Source organism: Triplophysa dalaica, chromosome 11 (assembly GCF_015846415.1).
Source record: "Triplophysa dalaica isolate WHDGS20190420 chromosome 11, ASM1584641v1, whole genome shotgun sequence".
NCBI lineage: Eukaryota > Metazoa > Chordata > Actinopteri > Cypriniformes > Nemacheilidae > Triplophysa > Triplophysa dalaica.
Window position 1 is genome coordinate 16,426,134 of NC_079552.1, and position 5,307 is coordinate 16,431,440.

Below are 5,307 nucleotides of genomic sequence, written 5' to 3' on the forward strand. Positions count from 1 at the left end.
AAAAACCAGAAGGGGATCTCCGTGAAAATGTCAACCTTACCATGAAAAAGTTTTTCTAAAGGTTTTTACTATGCTAACTGCACACATGTCAACATTTGGTTCAAAATAAGAGGTCTTCAGGGGTCCACCTAAAACCGAAAACCCGAGGTCCGACCCGAGTGGGTTCAGATCTAAAAGATTCACGGTGCCTCGGACACGGGTCAGGTATCATATTACTGTCTTCGGATCTCGGGTAGTTTAAAAAAAATAAGTTTTGGCTGAATAGACCCGAGAAGACCTGGGTCACACTTCAGAAAGGAGGTTTAGAGAAAACTCTGTGTATATTAACCCTGAAATGAGGGAAACTGTTTTTTCCGATTCAGAATGTGAGGTATGTCAAACCCAGAAAGGCTTGGTAACTCAAGCACGTTTCCAAAAGAGAGGAAACTTATACTGGTTGCATACAAAGAGTCAGTAACCATAGTAACTTACTCTGTGAACCTAACCTGGTCAGTTGCAGGTTTTCTTTGGTAAACCCAGACTTTCTTTCGATCTCCTACCCCTTTTTAAAGAGCAAGTGGTGCCTCATTCATTCATTAATACAGCCATTCATGGCACACATTTTGATCACACAGAGACCATCTCATTGACTAAAATATCATATGTGCTATTGCAGAAGATCCTGTAGACTTTGTGAAGTGTGTGCATTAATTCATATGGATATTCTGTGATTTCAGGAGAGGAATTTAGGATTAATATTAAAGACTTATTTATGACTTATTAAACTGTACCATTTTCTTTACAGTGAATTAGACATATCAATATAGCGTATGCCATCGTGGCTGTGTATTACATCAGAGCACAAATGGTAAGATAGGAAATTACTTGATAAAGTGTGTAAATAAAGTGCTTAAATAAAGATATGAATAAATACAGGCCAATGCAGAAATGAAGTGATAAAGGTAATAAACAATTAATTTAGATGTGCAGCCATTCACCCAAAACTGTTCTGAGCAGGGTTCGAACCGATGATCAGTCTCACTTTGACACGAGAGTCTAACACACTAAGAAGGATCCTAAACACCATTACATCTCACACGACTCACTTTGGTACTCATGAGGAGTGAGAACTTAAGATGTGTTTATTATTTCAAATTTATTTCTGTTGTTTCATTCATTTATTCCTTCATTCGTTTATTTGTACATTTATCTTTTTATCAATTTAAACTTCAGTCATTTACACATTAAAGCACATTAGTAAGTCCATATGGAGAGTGGAAAGTGTTCCTCACTCTCAAGCGCTTTCTGCCACCATGTTGCTTTTTTTGGGTGCTGTTGCCATGGTGAGTTGCCAATATCGGAGCTGCGTTGATCATGGCTAGTTGTGGCTAGTTGCTAGTTGTGACGCGAGCGCTTGACTCAAGGTAAGTCTACCCAGAGTTGATAGAACTAACTCAAATCAGCTGTTTTGAAACCAAAAGCTCAAAGTTTCGAATCTCTGTGTAAATAACTCAGGGTTCACATTTTAACTTGGTGTTGGTTGAACCTCCTTATTGAAACAGTCCCCATGGGGGTATTCCAGAAAACATGGTTAACTTACCGTCAGCTAAACCCTGAACCCTGAGTTGATTAACCCTAACCTTGCTTACTGTATGCCGGTTCAAGAACCGGTTTGAAGACTGTAAAGTTAACCCAAATGTTCAAAATAGTCAAACAGATTAAGTAATATCACACGTTTTTCTACTTTTGAGTAGAGTATAATGATTCTTTTTGATTGGTGTCACCGGGTGGAAAAACCCAGAGATTCCAAAAATCCCTCATTAGTCCCAACTCTGGCGGTGCTTGTTTGCTGGCCATAACGAGCGGCAGCCGAAGCTCCGCTTCATTCAAGCACGCGCTCAGGACAAGGGTGCATAAAAGAGTGGTGTCTCTGGGAAGCAGTAGTGGTGTCTCTGGGAAGCAGTAGTGGTGTCTCTGGGAAGCAGTAGTGGTGTCTCTGGGAAGCAGTAGTGGTGTCTCTGGGAAGCAGTAGTGGTGTCTCTGGGCAAGTGTGTGTCTTGACGGCGGCGTAACAAGAGAAAGCTGAAGGTTGAATGTCTGATCGGTGTGCTATTGTGAAGTTTTCCCGAGACATGCTCATTAAGTGAGTTTTTGGAAGCAACCATGAACAGCAGTACCATGGAGTAAGTGAGGAGATTACACAGCAGAGAAGAAAAGTGACTGGCCAAAGTGAGAGAGGAAACCACCGCAGGACTGGAGAAAATACCCCGAGGAAAAGTTAAGTGCACCCTTCATTTCAATCTTCTGAAATCGCCATCCTTGGAGTCATTCACCCTACAGCGAGAGGAGAAACGGGTCGATTAATCACTGTGGAGATGAAGTGAGTTTGCAGTGTCTGAGAGAGTGAAATATACACGCGTGAGGATTTCTAAGAGTGATTTATGCACGAGTGTGGTGAGATCTAACGACTGTTTCCTCCGAAACTGAGATGAATGAGAATTGACGTCTGAATATGAAGATTCCTTTAAATTGATCTGTCTAAAGCTGTGTCCAGGTTTTCCTTTGTGGCCGGTGTGGTGAGAGACTCAAGCCGAGCCCGAGCACCGTCATTTGTCTGTCCCTCGGAGAAGAGGTGAAGCTGCTGTCCTCCCACCCACTGACTGTTCTACGAACATACACAAGCCGAGCCTGAGCACCGTCATTTGTCTGTCCCTCGGAGAAGAGGTGAAGCTGCTGTCTTCCCACTGACTGTTCTACGAACATACACAAGCCGAGCCTGAGCACCGTCATTGTCTGTCTTTTCGGAGAAGAGGTGAAGCTGCTGTCCTCCCACTGACTGTTCTACGAACATACACAAGCCGAGTCTGAGCACCGTCCTTGTCTGTCTTTCGGAGAAGAGGTGAAGCTGCTGTCCTCCCACCGACTGTTCTACGAACATACACAAGTCGAGCCTGAGCACCGTCATTGTCTGTCCCTCGGGGAAGAGGAGAAGTGAACGTACACACCAGCCGAGTCTGAGCACTGTCGTCTGCCTGTCTCACGAGCACATCCGAGGAGACGAAGGAAGCCACGGTCCCACCCTCGAACCAGTGAGAAGAAGAGCCTCCGAAGAATTACTTACCGGCATCCCCCTCGTTCCCCTTCCCACGCTGGGTACCAGCCACAAACATTTGCATCACTGCTTTTATTGTTTTAAATTAATAAAATACTTACCCTTTTAAATCCACTTCTTGTTGTCCGCCTCTTGGTGTCCTCTGGTGTCTGCTCCTCCGGAGTGTGGTTATTGACCCTCGGCCCTAACATCGGTGACATTAACTTGAAGTTTTAACTAAAACTCCAAAAATGTATTTGCTCCTTGTTCAATTTAATTAATTTAAACATGTTTATTCAACACAATTGGTCAAGAAGGATTTCAAATTCCAAGCATGCTTTGCGTCAGACTGCATTAGGGGAGTAAAAAATATGATTATTTTATGTTTTTAGTAAAGTTAAAGATTTGCTAGTGTTTAATGTTCACTTCTCTTTTATATTTCGAAGTTTGATATATTTTCCAGTTTTGTGGTTACCATTGTTTAGAATGTGCTTAGTGTCTGCGAAGCTACATTTAACCTGTAACAAGTGTTATGTTACCTGGTAAGAACTTAAACTTAACAAACTTGAAGGTTCTGCTTACTTAAACCAAGAACGTCTAAAACTCAAAATATTTTTGAGTATTGCCAACTTAACCAGGTTTACAGTGAAGAGTAAGTTTAATCAACGACACCCAGAGTATCAGAAAAAAGCCTAGCCTTGGCTTTAGCCCTAGCCTTAGCCTTAGCCTTAGCCTTAGCCTTGGCTTTAGCCCTTGTCTTAAGCTTTAGCCTTGTCACGTCCTAGCCTTAGCTCTTTGAGATAACAACCGTACTTCTCTGTTTTTCTGCTGCCCTGCCTTGTAACCTCTCCCGCTGCACTTACAACAGATCCCGTTGGCGTTCCAGAATGCGATCTCCTGCTTCACCAGGCTCCACCATTGCTCCTGGTTTTACCCGTTACCAGGCACTACAGATTCTCTCGCCTACTGAGCTCCGGGTCGAGCTGCCTCCCCGGACCCAGTTATCTACAGATTCTTCCCCGTGGCCCGCAGGGGGTCGTCTGTGGTGTGTTATTTACCAGACTGTGGTGGAGCTATTTACCTGTCAATAAAGCCTTGTTTTTGCCCCTCACTTGAGTCTCCCTTTGTCTGCCATGACAGAACGGTCAGACCAACAACACGACTCAGCAGGGCTGGATCATCTCAGGACCGCTCTCCAGCAACAGGGCATCATGCTTGGACAACAGATGACCCGCCTCGCCGCCTTCGCTCAGGAGATAGAAGTTCTTCTTTCCGGCTTCAGGTCAACGAGCACCTCAGTGGAGCTACCCATTCAGGAGAACATTCATCCTCTCTCCCTCGTGGGAATCATGGCGAACAGGAGCCTCACGCAAACAGCCCTTCCCTCTATTATGGGGATCCCAATGCATGTAGGGCGTTCCTCTCGCAGTGTGCTTTAGTTTTTGCTCTTCAACCGCGCCGATACTCTACCGAGGAGACTAGAGTGGCGTTCATCTTGACCTTGTTGACTGGACGAGCTCGTGAGTGGGGAGTCGCAGTCTGGGAAGCTCAGGATCCCTGTTGTCGTTCGTTTCGTAGCTTCCGGGAGGAGATGGCCAGCCTATTCGATAGGTCAGCACAGGGTGACGAGGCCGCCGCACAGCTCTCTCATGTCACGCAAGGCAGAGGCACTATCACAGAATACTCGATTCATTTCAAGACGTTAGCAGCAGCCTGCTATTGGAATACAGGGGCTCTTCGCTATAGCTTCCTGGACTGACTTAGTCCGAGCATCGCGGATGAGATAGCCGCGCTGGAACCCCCCGGGACCTGGAGGACCTTATTAACATCAGTCTATGCATTGAGAGCCATATCAACGCACGCCTTCGCCGACGTTCTCCACCTCCCTTCCGGCGACACCGGGACAACAACAGGGACACCAACCGAGATGCCAACCGGGACGCTTCCTCTTCCCACAACCCCCCAGCAGAGCCTATGCAGCTCGGTCGTTCACGTCTCACGGGTGAGCGCCATCTCCAGATCCTCTCCTACTTCCCGCACATAGCTGTCTTTCCGTCTCTCTTTCGGACAAGCCACGCACTCCGGCCTTGCCCTTATCGACTCGAGGGTTGAGGAAAATTTCCTCGATGCCTCCACGGCAGGAAGATGGAGGATTCCCATCTCACCTCTCCATCGACCCATATCGGTCTGGACGCTAGCGGGAAGACCGTTCACCACTATCACTCACGTTACCCCTC